This window comes from Felis catus, chromosome X (genome assembly GCF_018350175.1).
Source record: "Felis catus isolate Fca126 chromosome X, F.catus_Fca126_mat1.0, whole genome shotgun sequence".
Classification (NCBI taxonomy): domain Eukaryota; kingdom Metazoa; phylum Chordata; class Mammalia; order Carnivora; family Felidae; genus Felis; species Felis catus.
In genome coordinates this window covers 12,448,254-12,476,204 of record NC_058386.1, presented here as the reverse complement: position 1 = coordinate 12,476,204, position 27,951 = coordinate 12,448,254, and the positions used below count along the sequence as shown (strand labels likewise).

At 41.8% G+C, this 27,951-nt stretch overlaps 1 long non-coding RNA gene and 1 pseudogene across 1 annotated transcript in view; both read right to left on the bottom strand.

The window, feature by feature from the left end:
- Nucleotides 1–27,951, bottom strand: part of LOC109496444 — a 69,908-nt gene that overhangs the window by 30,262 nt on the left and 11,695 nt on the right. Inside the window, exon 3 of the long non-coding RNA XR_002739858.2 lies at nucleotides 22,489–22,534. This is a non-coding gene — a long non-coding RNA (uncharacterized LOC109496444). The remainder of the gene's footprint in view (nucleotides 1–22,488; nucleotides 22,535–27,951) is intronic.
- Nucleotides 17,844–18,766, bottom strand: FELCATV1R-PS52 (vomeronasal 1 receptor felCatV1R-ps52 pseudogene; annotated as a pseudogene).

Genomic DNA, 27,951 nt, shown 5'->3' with positions numbered 1-27,951 from the left:
AAAGGGTTGGGTCAGCGTGCATTTCCATCTCGTGCAGTCTTACCACACAGCATCCGTCAGGTCGAACCATGTGAAAGTGCCAACATTCAACCAGTTTTGACCATCAGGTACTTCAACCTAATATTGACACTGTTTCCCGAGACCGCCTCATTTCTAACCCCGCCCCAGTACAAATCAAGAATGTTATTCAATAAACATAATTAAGAGTACAAATCTTATATCACAAGCCTATTCTAATATGTGCCAAAGTACATAAGAATTTGAGTCTACTTCTGCTGCCACCAGCATCCATAATTATGAATTAACTAGTTCAGATAAATGAAAGGCTTTGGCATTATTTTTCCAGGAAATAAAAGAAGGCCAAGCCCTATTTGGAAATATATTGGTAGCCTTAAAGGGATTAAAAAACCCATAAATACATATGATTTTCCTGGATTTATACTGCCTTAGATGAGTGATTCTTTAAGGTAAGGTTTCTCAGCCTCGGTACTATTGGCATTTGGGACAAGATAATTGTTTGTTGTTGGCAGGGGAGGGCGGTCCTGTGCCCTGTAGGAAGTTTAACAGCATCCCTGGACTCTACCCACTACATGCCAGTAGCAAGTTCCCCTCCAATTAGGACAACCAAAAATGTCTCCACACATTGCCAAATGTTGGGAGTGGGGGGCACGGTCACCCCCAGTTGAGACTTGAGAAGACTTCTTTAAGGTCTTTACTCAGTGGCCAACCTATCCCATGAGTTGCTCTTTATCCCATGAGGAGGAAAGCCTCACTAGAAATAATAAAGTACCTTCTCAAAGGTTTTGTGTTAGGGTTGCCAGATTTAGCAAATTAAAAATAGAGGATGCCCAGTTAAATTTGAATTTCAGATAAACTTGAAATCATTTTTAGTATAAACGTGTCCCAAATATTGCATAGCATTTAATCTGACAACCTTAGATCCAGTGACGTACTAATATCACAAATAAATAGATACATTACTAATTCATGACAGGGAAAGACAGGGTTAAAACAGGATTAAATAGTTTGAGTGACGAAGATAACACAGCCAGTAGGTTATGGTAAAAAGCAGTACGCACTTTGGAGCCAGGCAGCTCTGAGGTGGAACCTGACGATGTCCAACCTCCACTGTGGGAGGGAACATTATAATCCTGTTCCTGAGTAGTTAGGTGAGTCGTATGATGAAGTGAGGTAGCCCCTTAAAGATGAAATGAATAATACATAATATTTCTAGTACTTGGCACTCTCCAGGTGTGTTGGGCTAATGACCTAGGAGTCTAAGAGTACCACGGACAGGACACTCATCTGGTACCGTCACTACCCCAATGGACTCTAACAGGCCCCAGGCAGCACCTGTCCTGTGCAAGAGGGGAAGCCCAGAAGACTGAGGTTGTCTGCCCACTCATAGCTGCCTGTCATGCCGGATCACCAATAGCCAAATGACCCACTCAGGCCCCCGTGATAGGGCCAGGAGCATATACTGAACAGAGAGGCGTGCAAAGACTGAGAAAAAGAGAATGGCAACCTGACATTTGGAGGGCTGTGGTGTTCAACTCCTAAAAGACTCTTCTCAAAAGAGCTTTTTGCCCCAATTTTCCACCTTGCAATTGGTCTGATGATGTGGAGAATATATTAAGCTTTTTTTTTTTAATCTTTTTTTTTTTTTTTTTTTTTAAGAAAAAAAGGTACTTCCCGGAGTGCCTGGCTGCCTCAGTTGGTACAGCATGTGACTCTTGATCTCAGGGTTGTGAGTTCGAGCCCCACGCTGGGTGTAGAGATTACTTTAAAAAATAAAAAATCTTTAAAAAAATTTTTTAAAAAGGTACTTCCCTGTATCTCAATTTCTTCATCTGCAAAAGGAAGGGATGGGGCAAATAAACTCTCATATTCCTTCCAGGCTTGAAAAATTATGTGATTCCTCCCTTTGAAGGCCCAACTGAAGTCTCAGCTCCTCCTGAAGGGTTCTGCTCTGGAAATCCTGCCAGCACTAATCTCTCCTGTGGCTTTTACTATCTCTACCTGCCATTAAAACAAAACTATCTACCATGAGTTACTTCATATTTTAAAAGATTATACTACCTATATAAGGTATACAGAATAATAAAACAATATCTATGTATGTACCACTAAATCTAAGAAACAATCCTACCAATGTTTCAAGATCTCTATCACATCCCTTTTGCCTCCAGTGGTAACCACTATCTTGAATTTCGTTAATTTTTTTACTCCTTTGCTTTTCTTAGTAATTTTACAACATATATATTTAAACCTAAAGAATATTTGTTTAGAGTTGCTTGCTTCTGTATACTCTGTGTGTGTGTGTGTGTGTGTGTCTGTGTGTGTGTGTGTGTCTTTATACTCTGTATTCTATATTCTGTGGCTTCCTTTACTCATCAGTATATTTGTGAGATTCAGCCATCTTGATTGGTGAAATTCTAGTTCAGTCATGATCACTGCTCTACAGTATTCCATTATGTGAATATAATACTATTTATTCATTATCCTGTCAATGACTATTGGGTTGTTTCCAGTTTACTCCTACTTTGAATAATCTGTGGTGGACATTTTTTTATGTCTCCTGGTACACCTAGACCACAGTTTCTTTAGAGTATAGCAGTAAAGCCATGGGGTATGTGCACCTTCATTTTTCTAGATGATGCCAAATTGTTTTCCAAAGGAGTTTACCAATTCACATCCTCACCAGCAGAATATTAGTTCTCCTTCACACACGTCTTCCACACTGGGTATTGTGAGAGTAAATAAAAGCTATTTCTCTGTTTACAGAGGGCAAAGAGACCATTCTCTCCCTCACTCCTTTTCTTAGAGTGTTTCCTAAGACATAGTGACATCATGAATTGGAGTCCTTACTGTAACCTTTGGAATAGAGATAAATGTTTCCAGTCTCCAATTTTGACAATGTAGTTATCTCCAAGGTTGAGGACCAAAGAGCCTCTAGATATGTAAATGTGTGTACCTCTGGAATTAGCTAAAGGGTGTCCTGAAAGAGGTACAGAAGGCCTTCAGAAAGCTAAGTCCTTTGTCTCCTCAGGACATAGGAGAAGTCATTGTTTTTCCTTCTACTTTGCTCTATAAAGTATGTGAGATTTTGCCCTATTTCCACAGTTTCTTGTGTGGACTACTTGCATCCTGTGTTTTCTCTCTCTTCTATATTAGTACAGACAGGGGTCTTGCTGGCGGGACTGTTTTTCTTTCTAACATATTATTCTTCCATCTATTAATTTTTTTTCTTATTTTGGAGTAAATTTAGATTTGCAGAAGAGCTGTGAAGATGGTATGGAGAATTCCCATGCACCCCTTATTTGTACTTTTGGACATTTTTATGTAGTTTAATACTTAGTATCATCTATTGTTTATATATGTCTTATGTATATTATATATAAACTACATTATATTACATATATTTGCTAATGTATACATTTGTCTCTGTAGAGTCTGGGGAAGGAGTTGCCCCAGGTTTCTGTACTTACTAGAAGGGCGTAGCTATGTGAAGAAAGGCCCTGGCTGAATTTGGAGGTCCAGGTGAGAGACAGCCAAATCTCTCCCCTAAGAAAATGGAAGGAATTTGTGTTTGGCTCCTGAGAGGAACAAAACAGAAGAGGAAGAAGAGAAGGAGAGCTGAACAAGGACACAAGCTGATGCAGAGTTGTAGAGGAGGCCAGGAAATTGTTTTAAAAATCTGGATATCTGATGCTAATTTTCAGTTCTGTCCATTGTGATCCAGGGGTGCACAAAATACACATTTTAAGCCAAGTGCCCAATGGCGTAAGCCAAAGCCACAACCAAATACAGTTAGTTGACCCTTGAACAACGCAGCTTTGAACTCCATGGGTCCACTTATAGGTGCACTTTTTTCTGTAAATATATTGGAAAATTTTTGGAGAGTTGCCACAATTTGAAAAAAAACTCACAGACAGAACACATGGTCTAGAAATAGCTGCCCCCCCAAAAAAGAAAAAAATATTGTAAGAGTACAGTACACAATACGTATAACATACAAAATATATGTTAATTGACTGTTTATGTTGTCAGTAAGGCTCCCTATCAAAAATAGGCTGTTCGTAGTTAAATTTGGGGGAAGTCAAAAGTTATACGTGGATTTTCAATTGCAAATGGGGTTGGGACCTTAACCCTCATTTTGTTCAGGGGTCAACTGTATTTTATCCTAGAATGATCTTCTATACATATTCTAAAATATTACAATTTTATTATTAAAAGTTACAGCAGTCATTATTTAAAATGTGACATCTTACTGTAGCTACAGAAACTTCTGAGTTCAGACAGCTGCTGGACTGCTCTCTCAACCACTGTACCACACACATGCTGGCAATTTTGTACCAGATGGACGTTTGCTTTCGAGTGAAGTCAGAGCAGGCGTGCAGTGTTTTTGGCCAGCACCTGCCAGCATGGACTTCTGCTTCTGGGGATGTTGCCACCGATTTATTAAGTTTCCTTCCTAACAGTAACTGACCAAGGTCAAAATTTACCTCCTACAGTTAAAGGTTAGGTGGATGTTGACGAGCAATTTCAGTGAAGAAGGCTCACTAACCAAGCTTTTGTGTACGGCTTAAAGAAGAGAATTTCTGAATATTTTCAGGAGCAGCCTTAAGATTGTTTTTCTTGTTCTGGCTTCTTATTTCTAATATGTGTGCAGCACTTACATTGCTTCACATGATTACAGGAGATAAATTTGTCCTCAAACCTTGGATCTGGAAACGTGGCATCGGAGCAAGTAATTGGCTTTCAAGATGACAGAATTACCTCTGAATTTCCACCTGCATCTCAGCCTTCGTTCCATTCACACCAATTTCAGCATCTTGGGTGGAGAAAAATGATGGAGGCATCTTTCCAGCAGGTCATGGAGAAAATACTTGCATCTTCAAGGCACATCACTCTGCTTAACTGCTTCAGCAGCTTCCAGCAAACAACCTATCTTCATTTGCAAGTAACCATGGTTGTTAATCCATGCTGCATTGGTATCGTTATCTTCTAAGTACAGAATTAAAGTTCCTTTGTCCCAAAGTTTTTAGTTATTTACTTAAGTAATCTCCACACCAAGCATTCGGCTCAAACTCACGGCCTGGAGATTAAGGGGCACATGCCCCTTCAACTTGGCCAGCCAGGCGTCCCCAAGTAACCTTTTTTAAAAAATGTGTTGGGGCGCCTGGGTGGCGCAGTCGGTTAAGCGTCCGACTTCAGCCAGGTCACGATCTCGCGGTCCGTGAGTTAGAGCCCCGCGTCGGGCTCTGGGCTGATGGCTCAGAGCCTGGAGCCTGTTTCCGATTCTGTGTCTCCCTCTCTCTCTGCCCCTCCCCCGTTCATGCTCTGTCTCTCTCTGTCCCAAAAATAAATAAACGTTGAAAAAAAAAATTTAAAAACTGTGTTACTGCTGCTTTTACAACTTGTTTGACCTGCAGTTTGGGAAGCACTGCTGGTAGCACTTTGCACACTGTTAGGGGAGGAGTTCCTGTTATTAAAAGCAATGGTGAATTAAATTAAATTAGTGCTTCCTCCACTTTAAGGATCCCCAGGGGTTCTGATTTGGTAGTTTGGGGTAGGACCCAAGAATTTACATTTCTACCGAGCTCCCAGGAGACACAGCTGCTGGTGAGAAGTCCACACTTGAAATAGCTCTGAGTTAAATAATGACCTTGTCCCCACCCACTGTCTTCATCCATTTAAAGTGTACAATCCAAGGGGTTTTAGTATATCAATAAAGTTGTGCGACCATTAACATAATTTTAGAATATTTGCACCACCTCAAAAAGAAACTCCAAACACTTTAGCTATCACTCCTCTTTCCCCCAGTCCCTGGCAACCACTAATCTACCTTCTATCTCTATGAATTTGCCTATTCTAGACATTTTAGAGAAATGGAACCTATAGTCACCCTCTGTTCCTGAGTGTTTTCTTGAAGGGACAGGAGAACCACAATATTTGTCATGACTGAACAAGATTAGAAAAACAACTCTGTTGGGCACCATTCTTTAAGAAATGAGGCTCCAGAGGCACTTGGGTGGCTCAGTTGGTTAAGCGTCCGACCTGCTCACAGTTCATGGGTTCGAGCCCCACGTCAGGTTCTGTGCTGATGGCTCAGAGCCTGCAGCCTGCTTCAGAATCTCTCTCTCTCTCTCTCTCTCTCTCTTTCTCTCTCGTCCCTCCCCCACTCACGCTGTCTCTCTCAGAAAAATAAACATTAAAAAATTAAAAAAAAAAAAAGAAAACAAATGAGGTTCCCAGGGATGATAGCTCTTCCTGAACAGGGTCATAGCATTAGTGGTGAAAGTTATTTGGATTTTGAAGGTTTATTATTGCTGTTGTGGTGGGATCTACTTATTTTATGTGGCCACTACCCTGCCTTCTGACAAAGACCCATTCTTTCTTCTGGAGGACTGTCTTTCGTGCTCCAACTGTGTGGTTTTAATGGCACTGCTAATCCTAATACCCTCCTCCCAGCTCCCATCACCACCCCGCAGCCCATGTTAGAGACTGAATTTTGTGTCCCCATAAAATTCACATGTTGAAATCGCAGCCCCCAATGTGAGGGTATTAGGGGCTCATTGGGAAATAATGATGTCGAGGTGGAGCCTCACAAATGGGATTAGTGCCCTCACAAGAGACATGACAGAGCTTGCCCCCTCTCCTGCACCCTGCCGTGTGAGCACACAGCAAGAAAGTGTTCATCTGGAAACCAGGAGGAGGGCTCACACCAGAAGCCAACCATGCCAGCACCCTAATTTCATATTTTCTAGCCTCCAGAACTGAGAGATATAAATGTTGGTTGCTTCAGCCACCAAGTCTATGATATTCTGGTATAGCTGCCTGAGCTAAGAAACCTGATTCACAGGAGAGGGTACATGACCAAGATTGTTCTGGACATTTTCCAAACAGCCCAGGGAAGAGAACTGTTTCTTTTCAGGCATCTGTGCTAGAAGGATGTGAGCCCTTGAGCTGCCATCAAGCAGGTTTTCAACATCCTGGTTGAATCCTGCATCAAGAGGGAGCAACAAGGGAGGGAGGGAATCTTGAGGGGCATCATCATCTTATCCCTGAAGTTCCCAGGGGCGTCCTGGTTTTTGCTTCGCCAAGACTGCTTTGTTGGTTCTGATCTCTATTCTAGAAGTATGGAATGGACCTCAAGCAGGCCTGAAGGCTCAGAACCAGAAACTTGTGGGAAATTTACCTTTAATGTCTCCAGTCTCATGGCAAATGAGGAGTGTACAAGGGTTGTTTTGTGTACGTTTCTTTCTGGCAAGTAGGTAAGCAGGTGGCCGGGCTCTCCGGTACGATTGAAAGGGGCTAAGAGAGTAAGAAGACCCCAAAAGAAGCGGCAAGTGAAGGTTTCTCTCACCTAGTAAAATTGTCACTCTGTGCCTGCTGTCCTTAAAAGGATCTTGGAGGAATCAAGGATGCAAACTGCATCGTCTCCTGCTTTATGAGGCTGTTGCATGAAGCTAAGTTTCTGTATCTTTTGACATCAGAGAAAACATACTCCTTTAACTCTGTCTATCGGCATCTTTCCACAAACCACATCACTGAGAAAAGAAGTACAATGAATCATCCCAAGGTCCTTCTAATAAATCCCTTTTTACCTAAAGTCCTTTTTGTTTGTTTTACCATCTGTCTTGAAAAGTTCCAACTAATACAACTAGCAATGCTAAGAAATTTAGTCATTATCCTGCTCGTCTGAAGATAATGCACTCACTATACTTTGGTGCAAAATATGATATATGACTATATGACTATATGACAAAATATGATATATGATATATGACTATATATCACTGTCGAGCAGAACACCATGCACCAGCTATCAATCCCCTGCACACCGGCCACCAGAGGACCCTAAAGACTTCTGCCCATTGCATGTTGGTACTGGAGTTGCTAAGGAAAACGCAACACAGTCCAGCACTAGATGGAATGATGCTTGACTTACATGGAGAAAAGACAGAGCAAGACCAGTGACAATAGGGGGGTTAGTCCACCATAGCCAGCAGGTTCCCCAGGAAGCCAACGCAGGGCAATTGGCCTATGCACACCCCTCTTGTGCCACAGAAGAACTCTGACCCTCCCCATGGAGTCTGCAATACCAAAAGCTAGGTGTGTGCCTGTGGCCTGTTGACATACATGGAGTTAAGGAGACTGAAGGAACATTCATTGAGCATGAAACAGGAAAAGATCTTCCCACACAAGGCAGCATAAGCTGTGCGGGCTCTTTACCTCTTAGCAAGGTAGTGGTCAAGGTCCAAGGCCCATTCTTATGTGGCCAGGTGGGGAGCCAACGTATGTGAGCCTGCCTTTCCCAACAATAACCAGATCCACTTGGAAACTTTGGCTTGCAAGTTGCAGAAGACCTAACTGAAACAGGACTGGGTCACATAACTGACAAGCTCCAGTAGTAAGGGCCCCAGACTCCATTTATTCGTGACTCTTTGCTCTGTCTTCCAACATAATACCGTGATGATTGTCAAGACTGGCATTCTTTATGGAAGTAAAATGGGTGCAGGTTTTGTCTCTCCTGACATTAGACTCTTCTCTAACTGGACAAACTCAGCATTCCCGAAACAAAAGGGGAAGGGATTAAGGCTGCCACTTGTTGGGAGAGGCAATTGCCAAGTCTGCCGCATTGACCCGAGTCTCTCTTTTGGCTCAGTTTAGTTTGATAATGGCTGCACTTCAATTTTGAACCAGGTATTGTTGATGAATGAACATAGCCCTGCCCAAAAGAAACTCACAGGCTTCTAATCAATTCAGAAATAGTTCCTTTGAATGTAATATTAAATGCTAATTTAAAAGTAACCTAAGAAACCCAGAGGAGGGTACTTAGCCTAACACAGGGTGTTGTAAAGGCTCCTTAGTAAATATTTTCAAATACTTGAAGATATTTCCACTTAAGACTTCAACTCTGTACAAATGCTTCATAAGGCCTGATGCTACAGTATCCACTTATCCCTGGCAGGGACTGGCTCTCAGGCCATCCTAAGTTTATTCCAAAAGAAGCCTTTGCATAATTGTACTTTTTTTTTAGCCCATTAGTGGTTTTGTTTCCATTTTCAACCAGTTGTTTGTTCTCTTGCTATATTCTCTCTCATTAACTTCTGACAGTGCAACAATCTTATCCTGCCCTCTTCCATTTGTTCTTATAGCTTTCCACCCTCTCCACCTACACAGGAAAGCTTAATTTTCATTTTCCAACATATAGAGACACACTGGCACTTTTTAGAGCTAAGTCAGAGAGTAATGGAAAGGTGAAAACTGACATTTATTAAGCGCCAACTACGTACTGGAACAAGAGTAGACTTTTGTGTGTGTGCGTGCATCCATTTAACTCTCAAGTATGTGAGATAGGTATAGTGTCTCTGTTTTACAAATGAGGAAACTGAGCCCAGAAAACTCGTGTTACTCATAGAAAGTTACACAGCTGCTTAGTGAAGAGGCAGAAATCTATACCCAAGGCCATCTGATTTCAAAGTTTTTCTAAAGCTATTTTCTTTATTACCCAGTGATTTCATTTTTGGCTGCAATAAAAATCACCTGGACAGTTAAAACACACACACACACACACAACTTTGGCACCACTCCTCTTAGAGATCCTTATTTTAAATCGGTGGGGCCCAGGCATCAGCATTTTCCTGCAAAGCTCCTTGGATGAGTCTAATGAAAACCCCGGGTTAGAACAAACTGTACTAGAATGTACCTCCCCAACCCTATCAGTAAATTTCATGAAACATAGCAGAGGCTGGACAGCACTTCAATCTCAACATCTAAAAATAGCTAATAGTGGCGGCAATACACAGTATTAAAGGAAACCCAGAGTAATCTCACCTCGGATGCTCCACTCAGGCAAAGTGTTTATGATCCGCCTGGGACCAAGGTAACAAATCAGATCCCAGACTTTGTTTCTGAGCCTGAATGTGACGGTTGACTTCTTAGCACACACCACAAATGCTCTGCCCCATATGCCCTCGGCCCACCGCCGGTTCACCCGCAGCTACTGGGGAAGACAGTCCTGTGCATGCTGACACTTCCTCGCCTCAAGCAGTGACCCATGTCTCCCTGCATCTCTGCCTGAGGGCTTTCTCTAGCACCTTTGGAGCTGGTTCAGCCTGTGCCCAGCAGTCTAGGAAGTGCCAGGGATTTATCATCCCCTGGGGGCAGCTCTTAATCAATGAGGGACAGAAGCCTGTGGCTAAATACCTTGGGCTCAGAGGCTGCTCGGTTCCCCTGAGCTTCATTTGCACATGGGTATAATGACTCATAACTCACCCTTTTTGGTGACTTCCTCTCTCGCCTAACGGTCCCCACTCCCTTACCTATGCTTCCTGGGATCACCTGCCCATTTTACTCTTTGCCCCCAAATCCTAGTTTCAGGGTCTGCTTTGGGGGAACTAAATGAGAACAACATGTGTTTCGTTTTAGCTTCAGATATAAATAAGTATAACCCAACAACGATACTAACTCACACATGAATACTACTTTAGAGCTTACAAAGGGCTTTCACAAACACTATCATTTTGATCACTAAAGGAGGAAAACATTTCCTAACACTGTCACAAGAGGGTTATGGGATGGATGCAATGAGCTTTTATTTCTTGAGAGAAAAGTATACCATTATCATAATAAAGACAGTCATAGATTCATTTTTCCCTGTAGGCACATACCCTGCTGATTCTATTTGACTCTATTAGTGGGTCCTTCACAAGAAAAATGATCTATTCAAGCAAATATTAGAAATAATTCTATGGTTTTACACAGGGGATGCTCAAGTAATTAGTGCAACAACATCAATGGGTATTTTTTGAAGTTTTATCATGAATAGTCATTCATGCTTCATCGTGTAAAATTAGATGTTAAAAATATGTGTTATGGAAACAGTTTTATTGAGATAAAAGCAATTTGACAGGGGTCACAGGCTAGGGATAACAGAGAAATTCAACATTTTTTCTCTGCCCTCCTATAAATTTAAATAAAAATGAGATAGAAAGGGGGAGATCACTAGGGTCACAACATAAAGAATAATATTCCTTGGCCCTTACTTTGCAACATACAAAAGATTCTGCTGGGTATTATAGCTTCTAGCAGTCTTAGCCATAGAGAACTTTAGATAAAATTGACTAGCTCAAGGAAAGGATATTATTATTGTGAGAATAAGAATGAGCAAAAACGCACAGCTCTCTCTGAATCGAAATCCCTAATGAAATGGATAATCCTGCAGCAGAAGAATTCGATTTAGGCTATTATTGCCCCATCTGTGCTGAGTCAGGGCTGGCCACCTTGTACTTTTCTTCACAGAAAGTAGGGCTCCTTTTTCAGTAGAATTGCAATCTTTTTTCTTTCTCTACAATTTGGACCTTCATCCTGCTGGTTGGATTTCTATTATTCGTACTGTAGGAATTTTAAAGCATTTCCTTAAAAACAAGATTAGGCGTTTTAAGTTTATATAGGAGGGTACCACCATAACCATGAAGTTAAGGTTCTTTCAGTTTCATATTTGCTTTTCAAGACAGTCTAGATGATTTCTTAACATGTCTAAGCTATAATACCCACAAATGAAGCCTTGAACTTCCAGTTTTTTCTCCTAATCTACTGGCCTCTGACCTTAATGAAAACACACAATTTCATTTATCTTTTGGAGTCAGGATTTGGTCTGAGTGGTCATGACAAACTGGGGTGAGAAATGGATGTTTCCTTCTAGAGGCTGATAGTGTAAAGGGGCAAATTGTGTCTCAGGAAAAAAATAAAAACGAAAGAGGAAAAAGATCTGATCCCCATCGCATGACTGAGAGAGGGGGCAGGCCAGATATGGAAGCAACATCTGTCCAGGCTCCATGAACAAAAGGGCAAGCGAACTGAAGAGGTAGAAATCTGGAAACACATGAAGAAGTTTGAGGGGAAGGAAGTGGGTGGGTAGAAAAAAAACACTAGAAATCAGTGGAGCCCCCAGAGAGAAGCTGAATTCACCAGTGACTGCATTACTTGACCACCTCGGTATAGTCAGACTTTCTAAAATACATAAACAATTCCTATTTTAGTCCTCAGTCCCTACCGGAACATTCTGGATAGGGATGAGGAGACCAGTGGGCTGGGCTTGGCCTATAGTCGAGTAATTGCCGTCATGATCTGGAACACGGCTACCATTTTTTTTTTTTTTTTTAAGCAGCATTGCAGATCATAATGGCAATTACTACTGCAGGCTTAAGGATAGACTGTAAAAGTGTAAAATGTAAAAATTGCATATATTTATCCATTTTCCTCTGCTAAATTAATAAGACATTATCTTGGGGAAGTAGGAAGATGTAATGCTCTTTCCAACATTTTTCTCTCTTTTTTTTAAAGTTTATTTATATATTTTGAGAGAGATCGAGAGAGTGTGCACACGCACACATGCATGAGCAGGGGAGGGGCAGGGAGAGAGGGAGAGAGAGAATCCCAAGCAGGCTCTGCACTGTTAGCGCAGAGCCCAATGCAGGGCTCGATCTCACGAACTGTGAGATCGTGACCTGAACCGAAATCAAGAGTCAGACGCTCAAGTGACTGGGCCACCCAGGCACCTGTTCAACATTTTTCTTTGGGACTTTTCATTTTTACCATTGGTTTTAGATTGTGGATAGAAATAAGGTTTTTTTTGAAAAATTTAAAATGCATTCACATCTTCTTTGAGGCAGATTTTTGCCTAAAGGAGGTGATTATTTGTTATCAGCATTCCCAAAGCACTTTTGGGGGGTTACTGCCCTCATCTGTGCTTATTTCTATAACTTAGGAAACACCAACATCTAGTCTGCAAGTAACTTTAAGGGAAAAAAAAGTGTTTGAAATGTATAGTGCTAAGATCAAGAGAGATGGCAATTTTGGTGCTTCCCACCTGAGAACTGAGAATCAGTTTAGTTGTTTTAGAAGCATCCAGTAGCCCTCTACCGACCTGAATTTTTTTCTGTGTCACTCATGAAGATGTCATCTTATCCACATATAGCACTTCAATTTTACCCTGGGTTTTGGGACGATTCCTGTTTTCTCTTGGCCAAGGGTAGACACCTATTTTTGATATATGAATTCATGTTTCTGAAAAGTTCTAAGTAATCAGTTAACTTAAGTTCAAATACTATCACACAACACAGAATACTTGTTCGTGTTTTCAAACACCAAATATTACTTTAAAATCATGCCTGCTGTAGCATTCAGATGGGTTTTCTGTCAACACTTGGAAATTATAATATTCTTGGATGTTTTATTTATCAGTTCCCTTTCTCTTACTGCTGTTTGCAAGTTGAAGTAACAGTGCAAGCCAAAAGATTTCAGTTAGAGTCATGGGAATGTTATAAACGGTGGTGATTGGAACTGGACGAGGGACACAGACATTCCTAGGTTACATTGTGCATTTTTTTCCCGGGTCTGGCTAAGACTTAGGTCCTTTGATATCAGCTAAAACTGTCAAAATTAGTCAGTTGTGAAAATTCAAACCTTAGGAGGCATTCTTCATCTGAAAAATCTGTGTTAATGCTAACTGTCCAGGCCCCCAGGAGAAAATCTGGTGAACAAGACTGCAAGAGCAGATTCGAATTTTCTAATGCATGTTTCCCAGTTGGAAACAAATCACTTTTATTACCTTTCCTTATTTTTTCATTTGCAATTTGTGGACTCATAAATATTATACGTAGTTTAAAATTGAATGGAATTCTATGATTTACTTTTTCATAAATTTTTTAGAAAGTAATTGGCTTGTTCTTTGGTGCTCTCCTGATATTGAAGATGAAAAATATTATATAAGCATTTTGATGGATTTTGAGGTTTTAAAAAATTTATGGTGGGGAAGTTGACTCTAGAATAATACCGTTTCTGATTTGGTGTCTCAATTGTACTTTTTCTACTCCCACCCCAGCCCTCATGTACGCACCCTATTCATTCATTGCATTATGTATGGCACCTGGAGTGGAACAGTCTTACAGTGACAGCTGCTCTTGAAGAGTGGAGGACAGATATCACCACATCAAGCAAAATGTTTGGTAACCAGTGGGCTTTGAGTTTGCCAATTTAGAAGGACACACGTTGAAATTTTAACATTCATTTGCTGCGGGATGTTGGAAATAAATTTGGGCATGTTTAATGCCTTCCTTGGTAGGCTACTTGGGTAGCCTCTGGGTTCCTGTTAAGAGTACTAGTAATTATTTTCATGTTTATTTTCCTTAAGCAGGTATCTATTCTTTCCATCTTTTTTTACTCTTTGAAGGAAAAATAGGTCCTTAAAATTAATCTTGGATTAATACATATATTGATTTGTTAACTGGCCCAGAAAATCTCTTTTTCCACAGGTGACCCATCTCACTTACTCTGAACTTATGATACTGGAGTTTTTAGATGCCTTTGGAAAAAAGAAGAAGAAAGGAGAAGGAGAAGAAGAAGATCACAAATAGATGTGTAATTAGGTTTTACTCATCTTTCTGGCTGGCTTCTATCTTTCAAAATCCTGATTCTGGATCTGGTACCCCATCCACTCGGGTATCGTCTGAAAATCTGATCAATTTGCCATCTCGAGAGAGACAGATGGTGTGCTGGATGGGCCTGTGCCTCCCCTCAGGGAACCTAGTGACAGGCTATCTCACAGGAAGGACTTCGAGGTGTTCAGCTGACAAGGGTGGTTGCTTTATGCAAATTCCAAGATTAGGATGCTCCTCACCCTGGCAGAGCCATTCCATTGACCATGAACTCAAGTCTTCCTAAGTCCTGACGATGCGCTCCCGATCGGGTGCCTCCTGCCCCTCTCAACTTCTCTATGAGTACAGAGGAGCACAGTCCTTCTCCTGGAGCCAACCCTGGTGCTTCCAACTGTACCCTGCCCTCAAGCACTTCTCTACGGGAAAGAGAAGAGTTGGGAGAAGGGCACATGTGTGACACTGTCATGTATTTCATTGGTCCTTCTCTAAGTTTCCTCAATAAACCTGGTTTACCACTGCATTATGTAGTATGTATAGTATTTGTTGCTGCCTTGGGATTTAATAGTGGCACCACCTGACCTAATGCTATGATCGTTTGGAAACACAGAAGGGTTCACCCCAGGGAGACATACATCTTCCCTGGGGTTGTTGGCAAGTCACCCGGCTGAGTTGGAATGACCAATCATCAGGTGGTCACAAGGCTTATGCCCAAAGACTGCAGAAGCCCTAGGGCAGTGTATGTTCAATGAAAGGAAAATATGGGATGATAAAGCTGCCCATGACTTCATCCCCTGGTTTCTTCTCAGAAGTCTGAAGATCCTTTCAAGCTCTAAAGATGACAAAGAAGGGGTGGAAGGCAGAGTAATGGGTCCCAGAAGATGTTCATGTCCTATATCCCTAGAACCTGGGAATATGTTAACATTACATGGCAAAGGGGAATTAAGGTTGCTAATCAACTAACTTTAAATTTTTTTTAATGTTTATTTGTTTTTGCGAGAGGGAAACAGAGTGCATGCAGGAGAGGGGAAGAGAGAGAGGGAGACACAGAATCAGAAGCAGGCTCCAGGCTCTGAGTTGTCAGCACAGAGCCCAACGTGGGGCTTGAACTCGCGAGCCGTGAGATTGTGACCTGAGCTGAAGTCAGACGCCTCACCGACTGAGCCACCCAGGTGCCCCTGGCTAACTTTAAAATAATGAGGTTATCCTTGATTATTGTTTGAGCCTGATGTAATCTCAAGGGTCCTTCAAAGTGGAAAAAGGAAGCAGAAGAGTCAGTCAGGTTGCACTGGAAGGCCACCTAGCTGAGGGAGGAGTGTGTGCAGAGGCTAATACCTCCTGCTCTGTCTGGTCATCAACCAGGCCAAGTCAAGCAAGCCCTGCAAGGCCTGGGGAAGCCACCAAGCAGCTCCTGGTCACCTCTTGGGATACTGCCTTGGGTATGTGTGCACTGAGAGCCCCACAGAGCTACATGGTTGGCTCTGTACTACTTTCTGGAGTCTATTAACACAGTGGCTTCTCTAACCTCTGGCTAACTGTAGAACCCCACTGAGGGCCCAGTTAACTTCTGCCCCTGAAAGGAAGCCTGTATTTAATGAGCCCTGGGAGGAAGGTCTGCAAGGTCTGAAGACTAAAGGCTGAATGGGTGCTGGGAAGCAAACTCTCCTGGTGGGCTTTTGACATGAGGATATTCCTCTCACCAGGAGGCCCTTCCTTTGACAGACCTCCCAAGGCTTCCCAGTTCCCACTGTTACTTGACAGGGTGCTGCCTGACCCTTCCAGCTCCTCCATAAATATTGGAGTAACAGTTGGGGGGGGGCGGGGGGGTCTCTAAATCTGTAAAACTCTTAGCAGAAAATCTAGAGAGAAATTATGACTTTGGATTTAGCAATGGATTCTTTGGAATGACACCAAAACCACAAGCAAAGAAAAAAATAGATATGTTAGACTTCATCACAATTAAAAACTTTTTGTGAATTAAAAGATACTACCAAGAAAGTGAAAAAACAAGCTACATACAGAATGGAGAAACTATTTTCAAATCATATATCTGATCAGGGTCTAATATTTAGAATATATAAAAAAACTCCTACAACTTAAAAACAAAAAGACAAACAACCCTATTTAAAAATGTGCAAAGGAGGGGCGCCTGGGTGGCGCAGTCAGTTAAGCGTCCGACTTCAGCCAGGTCACGATCTTGTGGTCTGTGAGTTCGAGCCCCGCGTCGGGCTCTGGGCTGATGGCTCAGAGCCTGGAGCCTGTTTCCGATTCTGTGTCTCCCTCTCTCTCTGCCCCTCCCCCGTTCATGCTCTGTCTCTCTCTGTCCCAAAAATAAATAAATGTTGAAAAAAAAAATGTGCAAAGGATACAAAGAGAATTTCAAAGCGATAATCAAAAACAGTGATTTATAAGCTTCTAAAATTGAAAGCCAGACAGTACAGTTTGAATTCAGAAGTACAGTTTGTCAAAAAGAGAGAAAACAAAAATTACTTAAAAGAAATAACAATCAAACTGCATAACATTAACAATAATGAAAACACTTAAAAGCAATGAGGAGGAAAAAGAGAAAACCTACAAAAGTGAGAGTAAAAACCTCTACAGCTTCTACAGAGGTGGAAGACAGAAAAACAAATATTGGGTGCCAAGCAAAAGTATTCAAGCTAGAATTTGAAACTTAGTGAAAATATCTATAATGAGTAAGAGTTAAGTTAAAATGTTTTCAAAAATAAATTAACTGAGTGATGTGATTCCCAATAGCAGCTTCTTAAGAGTACACTTCTAGGAGAAATAGAAGTTTTTACATATGAAGATAAAAGGAAAATAACAGTAAGTGATTTGATATGGAAATATCAAATCATCATGGACATCAAACTAAAGGAGCTCCATAATCCATGGCAGCATCAAATTCAAAAGTATTTAGAGATAATAGTGTTTTTTATTTGAGAGAGAGAGAGAGAGAAAAAAAAAAATCTTAAGCAGGCTCCACACCCAGCACAGAGCATGATGTGGGGCTCAATCCCACAACCCTGGGATCACGACCTGAGCTGAAATCAAGAGTCAGACACTCAACCAACTGAGCATCCCAGGCGCCCTGAGACAATAATTTTTTTTTAATTTTTTAATGTTTATTTATTTTTGAGAGAAAGAGACAGACAGAGCATGAGCAGGCAGGGGCAGAGAGGGAGGAAGACACAGAATCCCAAGCAGATTCCATGCTCTGGGCTGTCAGCACAGAGCCTGATGGGGCGGGCTTGTACTCACAGACCGTGAGATCATGACCTGAGCTGATGTTGGACACTCAACCGACTGAGCCACCCAGGTGCCTTGAGACAATAAATTTTTAATTCCATAAATTAAAAAGATGAGATAAGAAATTCCGTGCAACTTGAATAGTTTAATTTATAGGCAGAAGAATCTGTTTTTCAGAAAAATATTCCTATTGTTAAATTGTAAAATAATAATAATAATAAGGTACTTCCACTGCATATTTTGTGGAACACTGATTATCCTCTTAGCAGAACTCATTTGCACCAAAGGACTGACAGTAGCATAGGTACTGACTAGCAGCCTCTGGAAACCCAGGATTACTGGGCCATACACCCAGAAAAGGGTAGTGGAGGATGAAATTACAAAGTCTACCCAGTATATTCACCAGCAGCAGGATGTTCTTGGTGGCCCCTTTCTCTGGGGAGACTCTGGGGGAGAGGCTGATGCTATGAAGGTGCTAAGTTCCCTTCTGATGCCTGAACAAAAGAATCACCATGTATGCACTGGAGAGACACATGGCTTCTACAAAGAAAATGTCCCTAGATAGTGTCAAAGGGAAAAAGAGTTCTCTGATGATGGTGATCATAGGGGAAAGTGAGCAGTGTTCACTGACAGTCAGTAGATCGGTCTGGGAAAGACTGCATGAAGTCATGGTGGAGAAGATCATGTTACCGCTACAAGACAAAATAAAGAACCATAAAAGGAAGAACATATGGGTAATGTAATCTTTGAATTTATGTTTAAATCTTGCCAACCAGGAGGGCTGATGGTAATGGCCTAGAACATGCTCAGGAGGGAGGTGGTGCAGATCCAGAGGTCCCTAATTACCCTGTTCATATAGAGAAATGCCTTATATTTTATGATTTTGAAAATTTAGTGACAGAAAAATCCATTACTGTGAAGAGCATCACTATGTGGAGGAGGGCCAAATGACAGGTAATCCGGTCAGTGGCTTAGGCCTGTGATCTAGAAGGAGTGTGAAGATGGAGGAGAAAAGTCTTGGCACACAGACTGATGCCAGCTTGCACACCAAGGAACCTGTACGATAACGTAAGTGGTAAGTGTATTCTACCTTAATGGCATAGAGAAAACATATTCTGTATACCTGAAAAAAACAGACTTCACACCATCAATATTATTTCACTAGCCAAAATCATCACCATTATCATCATTTTTATTTTAACCAATTATCCTTGACTAACCTTCACTACTCATGTAACTTTTTGATAATCCAGCCTCTGCGTTATTTTCTACACCAAGTAACCTATATATGTAAAACACCAACAGGTGCACAATCATAACCGTACAGGATTTACAGTATCTATAATTATACCTGGGCATCCCTTTCTAGATGTCATACCTTCATTGTTTTTCATTCCTTCATTTTCTATTTATCACCCAAAACTGGCAGACATGTAAGATTACTCAACGGATATTCGTTCAGCAAATAAAGTGTTATGCTAATACAAAATAAATCATCAAAACAATTTTTAAAAATGTACAAAGAACTTAAATAGACCTTTCTACAAGGAAGATGTAGAAATGGCCAATAGGTACATGAAAGAGACTCATCATTAATCATTAGGGAGATAGAAATCAAAACCACAATGAGATACCATTTCACATCCACTAGGCTGGCTATTTAAAACAAAAACCAAAAACCAGAAAATGACAAATGTTAGTGAAGATGTGAAGAAATTGGAATCCTCATATATTGCTGATGGGACTGTAAAGTGGTACGGCTGCTATGGGAAACAGTTGGGCAGTTCCTCAAAAGGTTAAACATAAAGTTACCATGTAGGCCAGCAATTCCACCCCTAGGCATACCCAAAATGATTAAAAACAGATGGTCAGGGGCACCTGAGTGGCTCAGTTGGTTAAGCATCTGACTCTTGATTTTGGTTCAGCTCATGATCTCATGGTCATGAGGCAGAGACCTGCACTGGGCTCCACGCTGAGCCTGTTTAAGATTCTCTCTCCCCCTCTCCCTCTGCCCCATCCTACTCCTGTGCTCTTTCTCTCTCAAAAAAAAAATAAGGGTGTCTGGGTGGCTCAGTCAGTTGAGCATTCGACTCTTGATTTCGGCTCAGGTCACGATCCCAGAGTAATGAGATTGAGCCTCGTGTTGGGCTCCACATGGAGTGTGAAGCCTGCTTGAGATTCTCTCTCTCTCCCCCTGCTCCTCTCCCTCCCTCCCTCCCTCACTCTCTCTCTCAAAAATAAAAAATAAAAACTTTTTTTTAAAAAAGCAGACTAGTGGGGGCGCCTGGGTGGCTCAGTTAAGTGGCCGACTTCAGCTCAGGTCATGGTCTCACAGCGCAAGAGCCCCGCATCGGGCTCTGTGTTGACAGCTCAGAGCCCGGAGCCTGCTTCAGATTCCGTGTCTCCCTCTCTCTCTGTCCCTCCCCCACTTGCACTCTGTGTGTGTCTCTCTCAAAAATAAATAAACATTAAACATTTCTTTAAATAAAAATTAAAAAATAAAAATAAAAAGCAGAGCAGTAATTTCCAGGGCCTGGGGGAGGGGAGAATAGGGAGTGATTGCTTAATGGGTATGGGGTTTCCTTTTGAGGTGATGAAAAAGTTCTACAACCAACTAGTGGTAACTCTTGCACAACATTGAAAATGTACTTAATACCACTGAATTGCATACTTGAAGATGATTAAAATGGTAAATTTCATATCATGTGTAATTTACCACAATTTACAAAAGAAATAAAAAAGAACAAAGCCACCTAATAAGGCCTATCTGTCCATCTCGACCGATACTGAGACCTTGCCAAACACCTTGCAGAACTCTTTGTACACTATTTACACCACATTACTTTGACCAACCAGTCTCACATCATTAGCAAAAGTACAAGTAAAAGGAAATCTAATGACTGATGTTACATTCTTTGTGACCCCACCATCCTAGCTCCTACAGCTCAGCAATTTCCTGTGTGGGTGCTAAACCATTCTTTGAATATTGTAATCAATTACCTGGGAGTTACATCAAGTACACTAGACCGTAATTTTTGGTATTGCCTCATTTTTCAAAATTAGGAACTCCCCCCTTTCCCCATACCCTTCCATCCCTCTAGCTTCTCTCCCTTCCAACAGTAGGTATCCAGGGTCTCATTTGTAAGTTTTTGCTGATGGTTCATCATATTTACCTGGGCTCAAACCCCAGTACTTATGGCCAATCAATGCTGCATTTTTGTTCATTTTTTTTTCCTCCTCTTCTTCCTCATCCTTCTTCTTCTTCTTCTTCTTCTTCTTCTTCTTCTTCTTCTTCTTCTCAAATCTCACCTCTCGTCACTCTCCTCTTCACTCACTACTCCAGCCATGCCAGCTTCCTCCCACCAATCTTTAGGATTTCACTCTCTGTTCTCTCTTTCCCTGGAAAGCTTATCCCCCAGATTCTACGGGTTCATTCCCTCACTTTCTTCAGATCTATGCTCAAATATCACATTGCCAGACAGGCCTTCCCTGGCCACTCTATCAGAAATAGCAACCTCTGGGATGCCTGAATGGCTCGGTTGGTTAAGTGCCCGACTCTTGATTTCGGCTCAGGTCATGATTCCTGGGTCATGGGACTGAGACCCGTGTCAGGCTCTGCACTGAGAATGGAGCCTGCTCGGGATTCTCTCTCTCCTTCTGCCTCTCTCCCCTGCTCATACTCTTTCTCTCTAAAATAAAAAAAATTTTTTTTAATTAACAAAAAAAAAGAAAGAGCAACACCTGCTGCCCCTCTCTGGCATGTTTCTGGTGCTGTTTCTCACCTCCTGACCTATTTGTTTATCTGCTTATTGTGTGTCTCCTGCTGTCACTCCCTTCTCCTCACCTCTTGGCACTTCTCACTACATGACAGAGTTATGTGTTTATTTTTGGATTGTCTAGCTCCCCTGGGATATCACAGGAGCTCTGCATTATTTATGTAATAAATTCAGGTTGGCCTTCAACTTTCCCCTGACCCATTCAGTCAGTCAACCAAGAGTTATTGACCAATCTTTATACGCCAGGTACCGTGTCAAGTCTCTGAGACACAGAAAATGGAAAAACAATGTCCCTGCTGGTAGGGAATGTCTCGACTAATAGCAGTGGCCAGACAACAATAGGTCACGATCTAGGGAATGTCAGGGAGGTCTCAGTGAAGAAGTGAAAAGGGCTGAGGTTTTCTGAATGCTGAGGAAGGTTTCCACAGGTGTTCAGTCACTGAGGTGGAAGAGAATATAGGTCGTTCAAGGAACTTTAATATTCTGAGGCTAGAGCCCCAGCTGCAAAGGAGAGAAGGGTAGCACTTATCATCATCTGATCACGTGTTTATCATTTATCTGTCCGCCACTCTCTTTCCCCTCACTTCTTGGGCCCATCAACTCCTGAGCAAGCCCCAGGAGTCTGGCCCTGAAGGGCCACTACACAGAGTTTGACACCTGCAAGCGAGCAAGCACGGAGCATGTGGTCAAGAAGACAGAAAGAGGGAAATGAGGCAGGAAGCCCAGCAGCTATGCTGTTTGTACAAAGCCCTCATTATTCCTGCTTGCAGATGGCTGCAGTACTTAAGACAGCTGCCAAGTCAGATTAAAATCAATCAAGAATGTAGAATATGGGTCCTAGGTTCAACAGACAGAACCACTGGTAAGGGACTCATTGCTATACAAAAGCTTCCCTGTTTCGGTGTAGGTTGGAGCAGGGGAGTGTTCAGGGAAAGGCTGGTTAACCAGCCCAGCATGTAATTGAGTCTGTTCTTTTCTCTGTTCTACTAATGATTCATTAAGCAGAGTGTGCCACTTACTGTGATCCAGACTCATGACTTCAAATCCAACAGAGGAGGCCAATTTCTGCAAAGTACAGGAAGGAAACAATCAGTGCCCTGGGCTTGGTTAGGGCAAGAAGCCTGTGGTTGCTATTCTCCGGGCAAGACATTCTGGGAGAACTATAGCTTCAGACCTAGACACAGAGCTGGTGGTAGAAAAAGCTGAGGCTAATGATAAGCACATGCCTTGTACTTGGTTACCGTCACACCAACTTTTTTTTTCAATAAACCTGTAAAAAATTTTAGCTGCAGCTGAATGATTAGATTAGGGAAAGAAATGGCAACTGGCACTAAATATTACAGTGTTAAGAAACTAGTTTGGGGGCGCCTGGGTGGCTCGGTTGAGCGACTGACTTCGGCTCAGGTCATGATCTTGCACTTTGTGAGTTTGAGCCCCACGTCGGGCTCTATGCTGACAGCTCAGAGCCTGGAGCCTGATTCAGATTGTGTCTCCCCCTCTCTACCCCTCCCCTGCTCACGCTCTGTGTCTCTCTGTCTCTCAATAATAAATAAATGTTAAAAAAATAAAAATAAAAATTAAGAAACTAGTTTGACTTATTACTTTAAGGAGAGCTGAGGGGCAGCTGGTGGCTTGGTCGGTTAAGTGTCCGACTCTTGTTTTCAGCTCAGGTCACAATCCCAGGGTTGTGGGATCGAGCCCCATGTTGGGCTCTGTGCTGAGCATGGAGTCTGCTTGGGATATTCTCTCTCTCTCTCTCTCTCTCTCTCTCTCTCTCTCTCCCTCCCTCCCTCCCTCCCTCTCTCTCCCCTGGCATCTGCCTCTTTCCCCCACTTACATGCTCTCTGTCTCTCTAATATAAATAAATAATTTTTTTAAAAAGGAGAACTGAGAATTCCTGGAAAGTTGCTGTGTGAAGAATTCATAGTATTCACATGCTGCCTTATACCTACTATGTACAAAGCATTGTAATGGGTCCTCAGCATCCTTTATTTTATTGCACCGTCAAAACAACTGTCTGAAACATATATTTTTAAGATAGGTTTTTAAGTAATCTCTATGCCCAATGTGGGGCTCGAACTCACAGCCCCAAGATCAAAAGTCACATGCTGTACTGACTGAGACAGCCAGGTGCCCCTCTGAAACATATATTTTTAACCTCATTTAACAGATGAGGAAACTGAGGTTCTGAAAGATTAAGCAAGCTGATTAGGGCACAGAGAAAAACCAACATTTAAAGCTTGAGTCTGTCTGACTTGAAGGGCATAATGTTTTGTATGGTTCCCTGAAAAGCTTTCAGGCTTTTGTGGCCAACACCGAGTACCTTCCACAACAAAGCGATGTTGGAGAAACCATAAGATGAGAATTAGAAATGTATTTGTACTGGGGCATCTGGGTGGCTCAGTCGGTAAGCGTCTGACTTCGGCTCAGGTCATGATCTCACAGTTCATGAGTTCGAGCCCCACATCGGGCTCTGTGCTGACAGCTCAGTGACTGGAGCCTGTTTCAGATTCTGTCTGCCTCTCTCTCTGCTCCTCCCCCACTCACACTCTGTCTCTCTCTCAAAAATATATAAACATTAAGAAAAAAAAATTTTTTTTTAAAAGAGAAGTATTTGTACTGGGGCGTCTGGGTGGCTCAGTTGGTTGCGTGTCCGACTTCAGCTCAGGTCATGATCTCGTGGTCTGTGAGATGGAGCCCCGCATCAGGCTCTGTGCTGACAGCTCAGAGCCTGGAACCTGCTTCAGATTCTGTGTCTCCTTCTCTCTCTGCTCCTCCCCTGCTCATGCTCCGTCTCTTTCCCTCTCTCTCTCAAAAATAAGTCAAGGTTAAAAAAATAAAAAATAAATAAAAAGAAAAGTATTTGTACTAAATATGAATTTGCAATGATGGAAATCACAGTAAGGAAATGCAGTTTCTTCAGTAGTTGTGAAAATGCATGATTCTCCACTCAGATTAAGAGATACCCACAAACAGAAAGAAAGCAGTTGAAGGAAAGACTTTCATTTAAGAGAAAAGAAATCACCTCAATTCAAGGTTAAATCAGGAATATAAATGGAGTATAAAATAAGAAAGCATCTTTAAGAGAAACACAAAGCAACTTCAAGAAAAGAGCCCCTCGGCTGAGTGCTTGTGCATTCGGCATTATGAAGGAGAACCCAAAGAAATTCTAGACACTGGCCTCCTATTTCATTTGTGTGTGACTATTCTAGATTTTGGCATATAACTCATGAAACATTTCATTTCTGCTTAGGGCAGAGAGCGTGCACGCACGCGCGCGTGCACACACACACACACACACACACATCCCCCAACAATGTCAGACCTGCCCTGGTCTCTTTAGGATCCCCAAATTGAAAGGAGCCTTAAGGTTCCGAGCGTCCAGCCCTTCACATAGCAGAGGAGTCCCCTCTACCATGTCATTCGTGTGAACATCTCCAACAACCGGGAACTCACCTACCTCAACTCTAGACTCCTAATTATTAGTCGTACTTATTTATATGTTATCTAGAATCTACCAGCCTGTAACTTTCATCCATTGATCCCTGCTTTCTTCTTGGAACTAAACATAATTTTGCCTTATATTCCATCTCTTTCTATGCTATAAGGGAGCCATCCTTTTGCCCCTAAATATTTTATTCCTTGAGCTAACCATCCTTACTCATTTCAGCATTTGCTCCTATGTCATGATTTATGGCACTCTATGGTATGACTCCTGTGAAGGAGTTGAAGTTGGTCTACATCTCTCATGAAATATGTTTCCCTGAATTGAACATAATAAATCAAAGGATGGTAAGATTGATTATCAAAAGCACGGAACAGTCAGAATACTATATTTCTATTTAAACAGCCCAAGATTCCATTGGGTATTTTTTTCTTTTATTTTGTAGCCTCATCACACTCTGGGCTCTTCCTGGCTTCAGGCCACTAAAATCCCCAAGTCTTTTTTTCCCACGTGCTGCTATTTACCAAGCTCTCCCTATATCCTTAACTTTGGTTCCAACGATAAAACACTCAAACTTGTCATATTTAAATTTCATTTTAATAGAGATGGCCACTTATGCATTTATTTATGAATTTATCCTGCCTTATTCCAAAAGATACTAGCTGATACATCGTCCCTGAGCCAATGCCAGTTTGCAACCTGCTTTGTCATCTGATTTATTCACACTCCCTCCCAGCTTCTTGTTATTCAGACGTTGATAACCACGTCCACTCAGCCCATATTCAGGTTACTTAAAAAGGACCATGCTAGGAAAACATCCCTGTTTAATACAGGCATTCAAGAAAATTTGCCAGATTTGACAAAAACAGATCAGCATTCTTAGGGGAGAGTGGTTATGCTGCTAAATTATCTCATCATCCATCCAGTTTCTCCATCTTTTCCGCAAGGATGCCATGAAAGTCTTTGAAAAATGCCTTGCAGAAATACAGAAACTCTATGTCCACAGAATTCCTTTGATCTACTCATCTAATAAACATATCACAAAAGAAACCAAAGCCTGCCTGTCAGGCTGCCTTTTCTTAGTAAATTCATGCTGTTTTCTTTAAGGCTCACCTCTTCCCTCTGTGCAAATTCACACACCACCCATATGATATTCTTAATGCAGAACTAATTTTGAAATCCCTGTTCACATTGCCATCACCTACCTTCTCCCTCTTTCTGAAAACCAAGACATTTGCCCTTTTCCTGTCTTCAGGAAGCACTTTTATTTCCCATAGACTGCAGATGGTATCTTAAGGACCTGTTTTGAAAACTGTTTTCATAGTTTCAGTTATGTTTTGCACAAACCTGAAGACTTGCATTCTTTTTATCCTTTGCATCCTTGGAGGGGGAGTGGTGGTGGGAAGGGGAGAGAAGTTTCCCTAAAGAATGGGGGTGCTGTGCTTAGAAGGAGGGAGGGATACTGGGCAAACGAGAGATTCTACTGTAGCATCCAACCTTCAATTTCAAATACCCTTCAGTAAGTCTCAGTTCTCTCGAGTTAGTCTTTCCTGCATTAGTGTTACAGGTCTGTGCTGTTCTTGTGGTCTGAGTCTTTGATTGCTATCTCCTTCCTCCCAGGTTTTTAATGTGTCTCTTCCAATCTGAGCTCCTCCAAGAGTCTCAACCCCTCACGCCAGCACATTTAGTCTCTCGGATTACTTCCTCCACTCTTATTAATAAGGGGCTCCAGTACCTTCATACAGACAACAGCCCCATATGCTTATTTGTAACTGACATTTCCTGGAGGGAGATGTATTTATTCGCTTTTATTGCTGTTAGTAGGCCCTGATCCCATTTGCACAGTTTATATTACTGATGTGATTGAAAATTAGCCAAAGACCACAAAACCTGAAGCCGTCGAGGGCTTCCAAGGTCAAAAGGCTAGGAAGTAAAGTATTCCATTCTCAGGATGAAAACTGAATCCTCACATTAACCTTCCTAATTGTTTGCTTACCTTGTTTTTATACTTTCTAAGCGAACAGGAACAAAGCCACTTGCTGCTGTTCTCATTAACACTAATGATCAATAAGTAGAAAAATTTTTTTGCTGATTCTTTTATTTTGCTCAACATTATGCATGCTTAATTTAGAGCTTATTAGGCCATTGCCAGTTTTGCTCATTATCTTCTCTACAAGATGAATGTGTTTCTTAAGCCAGTAGTTAACATGAAGCAACAATGACTGACTCCATCTTTGTAATTAAGCAACGCTTTCTGTTATATTTACTGCTGGGGGTGGGGAGGGAAAAAGAAAGTATTAGTATTTAATACTTATTTTACATACTCCCAAGAGAAAGAGGTACTTATAACAATTTCAGTGCTTAATGTTAACGAACAGAGCTGACTTGGTGTCCAAAAGGAGTGTTTGCCTCACATCCTCCCCTAAGTTCTTTTGAGGTTCTGTCCCCCCATTAAAAGCAGGCTTTGAAATGAAATCTCATGGATGAGCCTTGGAAACACTATGCTAACTGAAGGAAGCCAGCCACAAAGGGCTGTATACTGTATGCTTCCATTTAAATGAAATGGCCAGAATAGGCAAATCCATAGACAGAAAGCACATTAGTGGCTGCCAGAAGTTGGCGGGGAAGGGGGGCGTGGAGAAATTCAGGGGTAATGGCTAAGAGGTATGGGGTTTCCTTTTGGAGTAATGAAAATGTTCTGAAATTGATATTGGTAACAATTGCGCAGCTCTGTCAATAAACTAAAACCCACTGAATTGTACACTATCAGGGGGTGAATTGTGTGGCATGTGGATTATATGCCCATAAAGCTGGGTTTTTGTTTTGTTTGGTTTGGTTTGGTTTTAAATTACACCCTACTCCTCCTGTTGCCATTATACACCACTCCTCTTTGGAGTCCTTAGCAACTGGATCATGGTCACCTTTTCCATCTGGTCCTGCTCCCATCCCAAATGACTTTAACATCCACATAGGTGACCCACTACTTAACACCCAAGTGTGTCCCTTCCTTGGTCTTCTCTGCTCTGGGGACCGTCGC